The sequence below is a fragment of the Aedes albopictus genome, chromosome 3 (genome assembly GCF_035046485.1).
Source record: "Aedes albopictus strain Foshan chromosome 3, AalbF5, whole genome shotgun sequence".
In the NCBI taxonomy this organism is placed as follows: Eukaryota; Metazoa; Arthropoda; class Insecta; order Diptera; family Culicidae; genus Aedes; species Aedes albopictus.
This window is the reverse complement of record NC_085138.1, coordinates 73,981,717-73,989,309: the sequence shown is the minus strand read 5'-3', so window position 1 is coordinate 73,989,309 and position 7,593 is coordinate 73,981,717. Positions and strand designations below refer to the sequence as shown.

General features: G+C 48.2%; 2 non-coding genes across 2 annotated transcripts; both read left to right on the top strand.

The window, feature by feature from the left end:
- The first annotated feature begins 6,805 nt into the window (after positions 1 to 6,805).
- Trnat-agu (transfer RNA threonine (anticodon AGU)) lies at positions 6,806 to 6,879 on the top strand. The gene has a single exon. It is a non-coding gene; the product is annotated as a tRNA-Thr (tRNA).
- A 210-nt stretch (positions 6,880 to 7,089) lies between these two features.
- Trnas-uga (transfer RNA serine (anticodon UGA)) lies at positions 7,090 to 7,171 on the top strand. The gene has a single exon. It is a non-coding gene; the product is annotated as a tRNA-Ser (tRNA).
- Positions 7,172 to 7,593: the final 422 nt, after the last annotated feature.

The window sequence follows — 7,593 nt, the reverse complement described above, 5'->3', positions numbered from 1 at the left end:
AGCCATCATGAAACCGTGTTGAACCCTACTAAAACCATCCTAAAAATTTAAGGATTCCACCAGAACTTCATCCAGGGGTTTAAGGATGGGAACACTCACTTGCAAAGAGTTACACTCACTTGTAGTTTTCTCAGCTCAGAAGCGTGCAATCAAGAAACGATGTATGGGCGACTTTTGCCTTGTAGTTTTGTCTAAAAGTTTTCCGAATAGAGTAGGGGTCGCACACGAATCCCAAAGTCGTGACAGAGCTGCGACTCTCCTTTGTAGCTCCCTCACGACTTCAGTATGCGTGTGCGACCCCTACTCTATTCAGCAAACTTATAGACAAAATCACGAGGCAAAAGTCGTCCATACATCATTTTTCGATTGCACGCTTCTGAGCTGAGAAAACTGCAAGTGAGTGTTCCCATCCTTGCAGGGGTTCTACCAGAGATTGCCCTAAAAATATATTCCGGGACGTAGACATCACTGGGGCACTCCAGATGGTCTCTGGGATGTTTCAGGGGATTTTAGGGGGTTCCACGAGGTTTCTGGGGGCACGGTAAAGGCTGGGTATGCTGCGCAATTCAGATCCCATTGTGATCCACTAGCCTCTGCCCAGCAACTCATATCCCTACCTCCTCGCGGTACCGGCCGGAAACTATGAGCAACCTTAGGGAAGATCGGGTAACCAACCCCGGAGGGAACTTTGGTCGTAGGCTGACAGGGAAGGGGGGGGGGGGGTTTGCTTCTGTAAACCTGAGCGTCTGTTCTCCAGGAGGAGCGGCTCACAACAGCGTCTGATCCCCATGTTAGGGGTGGCTGATCTACGTCCGAATGCCAGGGAAGGACTCTAAGCTCAACTGTGCACTATGGTCCTCCGGAAAGTAGGGGGTTGGTGTCAGGCCTTACGAGCCAGCCGTAAAAAAACATTGTAACGGAAAATCAGCAACAGAATAATACGAACCGAGACCAACGGCAACGACCCCAGCGTACAAAAAGGGCATGTGATTGAAAACTCGGTACGTGGAACTGCCGATCTCTCAACTTCATTGGGAGCACCCGCATACTCGCCGATCTACTGAAGGACCGCGGGTTCGGCATCGTAGCGCTGCAGGAGGTGTGTTGGACAGGATCCATGCTGCGAACGTTTAGAGGTAACCATACCATCTACAAGAGCTGCGGCAACACACGCGAGCTGGGAACAGCTATCATCGTGATGGGTGATATGCAGAGGTGCGTGATCGGTTGGTGGCCGATCGACGAAAGAATGTGCAGGTTGAGGATCAAAGGCCGATTCTTCAACTTCAGCATAATAAACGTGCACAGCCCACACTCCGGATGTACTGTTGATGACAAGGACGCACGAGGTCTCTGGGGCGCCTTAGAAGGTCTCAAAGGCATTCCAGCGAGTCTCTGGAGCGTTTTAGGAGTCACTGGAATTTCAGGGACTCTCAGAAGGTTTCAGGGGGTCTCAGGAGCGTTTCAGAGATTTCAGTGGGTACCTGGAAGTCTCAGGGACGGGCCGTGTCAAGCGCTTCCATGTAGGGATTCCTCCAGGAATTCCTTCAGGGATTCCTGGAGGAATTCCTTCAGGAATTCCTCCAGGAATTCCTTCAGGAATTCCTCCAGGAATTCCTTCAGGAATTCCTCCAGGAATTCCTTCAGGAATTCCTCCAGGAATTCCTTCAGGGATTCCTCCAGGAATTCCTTCAGGGATTCCTCCAGGAATTCCTTCAGGGATTCCTCCAGGAATTCCTTCAAGGATTCCTCCAGGAATTCCTTCAGGGATTCCTCCAGGAATTCCTTCAGGGATTCCTCCAGGAATTTCTGCAGGGATTCCTCCGGGAATTCCTTCAGGGATTCCTCCAGGAATTCCTTCAGGGATTCTTCCAGGAATTCCTTCGGGGATTCCTCCAGGAATTCCTTCGGGGATTCCTCCAGGAATTCCTTCGGGGATTCCTCCAGGAATTCCTTCGGGGATTCCTCCAGGAATTCCTTCAGGGATTCCTCCAGGAATTCCTTCAGGGATTCCTCCAGGAATTCCTTCAGGGATTCCTCCAGGAATTCCTTCAGGGATTCCTCCAGGAATTCCTTCAGGGATTCCTCCAGGAATTCCTTCAGGGATTCCTCCAGGAATTCCTTCAGGGATTCCTCCAGGAATTCCTTCAGGGATTCCTCCAGGAATTCCTTCAGGGATTCCTCCAGGAATTCCTTCAGGGATTCCTCCAGGAATTCCTTCAGGGATTCCTCCAGGAATTCCTTCAGGGATTCCTTCAGGAATTCCTTCAGGGATTCCTCCAGGAATTCCTTCAGGGATTCCTCCAGGAATTCCTTCAGGGATTCCTCCAGGAATTCCTTCAGGGATTCCTCCAGGAATTCCTTCAGGGATTCCTCCAGGAATTCCTTCAGGGATTCCTCCAGGAATTCCTTCAGGGATTCCTCCAGGAATTCCTTCAGGGATTCCTCCAGGAATTCCTTCAGGGATTCCTCCAGGAATTCCTTCAGGGATTCCTCCAGGAATTCCTTCAGGGATTCCTCCAGGAATTCCTTCAGGGATTCCTCCAGGAATTCCTTCAGGGATTCCTCCAGGAATTCCTTCAGGGATTCCTCCAGGAATTCCTTCAGGGATTCCTCGAGGAATTCCTCCAGGAATTCCTTCAGGGATTCCTCCAGGAATTCCTTCAGGGACTCCTCGAGGAATTCCTTCAGGGATTCCTCCAGGAATTCCTTCAGGGATTCCTCCAGGAATTCCTTCAGGGATTCCTCCAGGAATTCCTTCAGGGATTCCTCCAGGAATTCCTTCAGGGATTCCTCCAGGAATTCCTTCAGGGATTCCTCCAGGAATTCCTTCAGGGATTCCTCCAGGAATTCCATCAGGGATTCCTCCAGGAATTCCATCAGGGATTCCTCCAGGAATTCCTTCAGGGATTCCTCCAGAAGTTCCTTCAGGGATTCATCCGGGAATTCCTTCAGGGATTCCTCCAGGAATTCCTTCAGGGATTCCTCCAGGAATTCCTTCAGGGATTCCTCGAGGAATTCCTCCAGGAATTCCTTCAGGGATTCCTCCAGGAATTCCTTCAGGGATTCCTCGAGGAATTCCTCCAGGAATTCCTTCAGGGATTCCTCGAGGAATTCCTTCAGGGATTCCTCCAGGAATTCCTTCAGGGATTCCTCCAGGAATTCCTTCAGGGATTCCTCCAGGAATTCCTTCAGGGATTCCTCCAGGAATTCCTTCAGGGATTCCTCCAGGAATTCCTTCAGGGATTCCTCCAGGAATTCCTTCAGGAATTCCTCCAGGAATTCCTTCAGGGATTCCTCCAGGAATTCCTTCAGGGATTCCTCCAGGAATTCCTTCAGGGATTCCTCCAGGAATTCCTTCAGGGATTCCTCCAGGAATTCCTTCAGGGATTCCTCCAGGAATTCCTTCAGGGATTCCTCCAGGAATTCCTTCAGGGATTCCTCCAGGAATTCCTTCAGGGATTCCTCCAGGAATTTCTGCAGGGATTCCTCCAGGAATTCCTTCAGGGATTCTTCCAGGAATTCCTTCGGGGATTCCTCCAGGAATTCCTTCAGGGATTCCTCCAGGAATTCCTTCAGGGATTCCTCCAGGAATTCCTTCAGGGATTCCTCCAGGAATTCCTTCAGGGATTCCTCCAGGAATTCCTTCAGGGATTCCTCCAGGAATTCCTTCAGGGATTCCTCCAGGAATTCCTTCAGGGATTCCTCCAGGAATTCCTTCAGGGATTCCTCCAGGAATTCCTTCAGGGATTCCTCCAGGAATTCCTTCAGGGATTCCTTCAGGAATTCCTTCAGGGATTCCTCCAGGAATTCCTTCAGGGATTCCTCCAGGAATTCCTTCAGGGATTCCTCCAGGAATTCCTTCAGGGATTCCTCCAGGAATTCCTTCAGGGATTCCTCCAGGAATTCCTTCAGGGATTCCTCCAGGAATTCCTTCAGGGATTCCTCCAGGAATTCCTTCAGGGATTCCTCCAGGAATTCCTTCAGGGATTCCTCCAGGAATTCCTTCAGGGATTCCTCCAGGAATTCCTTCAGGGATTCCTTCAGGGATTCCTCCAGGAATTCCTTCAGGGATTCCTCCAGGAATTCCTTCAGGGATTCCTCCAGGAATTCCTTCAGGGATTCCTCCAGGAATTCCTTCAGGGATTCCTCCAGGAATTCCTTCAGGGATTCCTCCAGGAATTCCTTCAGGGATTCCTCGAGGAATTCCTTCAGGGATTCCTCGAGGAATTCCTTCAGGGATTCCTCCAGGAATTCCTTCAGGGATTCCTCCAGGAATTCCTTCAGGGATTCCTCCAGGAATTCCTTCAGGGATTCCTCCAGGAATTCCTTCAGGGATTCCTCCAGGAATTCCATCATGGATTCCTCCAGGAATTCCATCAGGGATTCCTCCAGGAATTCCTTCAGGGATTCCTCCAGGAATTCCTTCAGGGATACCTCCAGAAGTTCCTTCAGGGATTCATCCGGGAATTCCACCAGTTATTCCTCCGGCAATACCTTCAGGGACTCCTCCGGGAATACCTTCAGGGATTCCTCCGGGGATTCTTTTAGGGATTCCTCCAAGAATTCCTTCAGGGATTCCTCCAGAAATTCGTTCAGGGATTCATCCGGGAACTCCACCAGGGATTCATCCGGGAATACCTTCAGGGATTCCTCTGGGGATTCTTTAAGGGATTCCTCCGGGAATTCTTCCAGGGATTACTTCAGGAATTCTCCGGAGATTCCTTCAGGAATTCCATTAGGGATTCCATCAGGAATTATTCAGGGATTACTCAGGGAATCTTCCAGAAATTCTCTCGTAGACTCCTGCAGAAATTTCTTTAGGAATCATCGGTTTAATCAATTGAAAATGATATATCCTGAATTTTCAGGTTTTTTGAGCTCCATACAATTTTTTGAAAACTTCAGACCCCTTGAAGGACCACTTAGCCTTGAGGTACGAACTTCAAATTTCGACACGTTGTTTTTTTTATCTATAACGATAATTTTCCATATAGCCGATAAGGGCCCATATAGCCGAGGCGGTAAACGCACGGGTATTCAGCATGACCATGCTGAGGGTGACGGGTTCGATTCCCGGTCGGTCCAGGATCTTTTCGTAAAGGAAATTTCCTTGACTTCGGTATCTTCGTGCCTGCCACACGATATACGCATGCAAAATGGTCATTGGCAGAGGAAGCTCTCAGTTAATAACTGTGCAAGTGCTCATAGAACACTAAGCTGAGAAGCAGGCTTTGTCCTCCCAATGAGGACGTTACGCCAAGAAGAGAGAGATAATTTTCCAATGAGAAACTTTAAACATTTTGATTTTTTGCAAAATAAAGGACGGCCTATCTCAGGGGCGTTTCAGGAGGTCTCAGAAGGTTTCAGAAGAGAGGGTTTTAAGGAGTTTCATAGAATCTGGGTTGCTTCAAATGATCTCAGGGGCGTTCCAGGTGGTCTCAGGTGTCTTTTAAGCCCTTCCAGGTGGTTTCAGGGTGGAACCTGCAGGTCCCATAAGTGTTTCAGGAGGGCTTTGGGAGTACGTAGACATCACTGGGGCATTCCAGAAGGTCTATGGGACGTTTCAGGAGGATATCAGGGGATTTCAGGGGGTTCCACGAGGTCTCTGGGGCGCCTCAGAAGGTCTCAAAGGCGTTCCAAGGAGTCTCTGGGGCGTTTCTGAGAATCTCAGATGGTTTCAGGCGGTCTCAGGAGCGTTTCAGAGATTTCAGTGGGTACCTGGAAGTCTCAGGGACGGGGCGTTTCAAGCGCTTCCATGTAACACCTCGAGACTCGAGAGGTCTCGGGTTGTTCCAAGGAGTCTCAGAGGGAGGCAGGGACATTTCAGGTGGAACACCTAGAAACTCCTTGAACCTGCAACGCCTTTGAAATGTCCTCAGACGTCTCTGAAGTACTCTGAAGTGCCCTTGAAACCTCTGGAAACGTCCCTGAAGCCCCCGTAATACTATTAAAACACCACTGAAATCTCCATAATTCCTTTGAACTACCCCTGCACGCCCTTAAAAGCTCCAGAGACCCCTGTAATCCTATTAAACGCTTTGAAACGAAATGCCAACGTCCCTGAAACGCTTATGAAATCCACGTTATCCCATTAAAACACCAACAAAAAACCGTCGGAACGCCCTTAAATAGTATTTTGTCTCTCTATATCGAGTCCATGGTAGGTATCAAAAGCAATTAACATTACCACTGTGCCTTGCAACGTCACTTAAGGACAAGGTATTTGGAGTACATAGCTCAAAATTTCTAGAGCACCGTTTTTTGGCACCGTTGAACGGATTTGGATGAAAATTCATCACGCTAATTGTTCAGTGGTTGTCAACAGCGTGATGCATTTTAATCCAAATCCGTTCAACGGTTCTGAAAAACGGTGCTCTAGAAATTTTGAGCAATGTACTCCAAATACCTTGTCCTTAAGTGACAAAAAAATTATTAATAGGGTTTATCCTATTTAGCACTTTCAATTCTTGAGAAATTAATGTGGCTCGTCACCTAAGATTTGAAGCCATTAAATTTATCAACACTAGTGGAGCAGTGCTCCTTGAGACAGACAATTTGAGAAACATTTTTAAATTCGCGATCAATTACTCCATGTTAATTTCTTCCTGGGAGTGTAAATTCAAGATTGTTTTTTGGGATTAAGTGCAAAAAAACAAGGAAACGTTATTTTGGATTAAGTGCTTTAAAGGTAGGTGCGAGGTGGGGTTGTAAATTGAGTTTGGCGGAAATAAAGTGACTGTTAATTGAGGTTCTAGTGTACTGACCCGGTTCACAAAAGGTTAAATCTTCGCCCTAATCCAACGGCGCCGTGGCTTAATTGGTTAAAGCGCCTGTCTAGTAAACAGGAGATCGTGAGTTCGAATCTCGCCGGAGCCTCATCCCGATCCATCTAAATCGGGAGGAAATATTTTTTGCTAGATGGAATGATCAATACCGTGTTATCTTTAACGAACGAGCAGCAACAAACTCGAAGGAAGTAAAAACAACACGAGCGATAATGAGCTTTTCCCATCATTTTACTGCGTTGTATGGTCAAGCGTAGCACAGCGCAGCGCAATCCACCGCACTCGTCTATTAATAACCGAAGCTGAGGTGTCCGAGCGGTTAAGGAGATGGACTTGAAATCCATTGGGTTATACCCGCGCAGGTTCGAATCCTGTCCTCAGCGTATGATGAAGTGACCTCGACTCGAGAGTCACTATTTTGTATGCGATTCTTCGAATAGTGTTCACACAAGAAGTTCAAGGAAATCTATTAACTGACGTTTGATGGCGACGCATTATTACCATATCCGTCCTCCGTAAAACTGAATTAAGTGGCAGCGGCGCGTCTAAGGTCAAAAGTCGTTGAACTTCCACTCCAAATTCACCCTCCACCCGCGTCGTACACAATGTGAAGGCCGCCTCGGTCGCCTCGTCAAATTGAAAGGAACGACGGAGGGAGCATAACATGACAAACCGTTTGACAGCGCGGTGTGACAATAATGTCCATGCCGGCGCGATATCGTTTCCACCGTCTTCGGCGTCGTCGTCGTGATTTCCTGTGCCAACAACAAAGCATCGTCGTCATCTATCCATCCGTCGTCGTCAT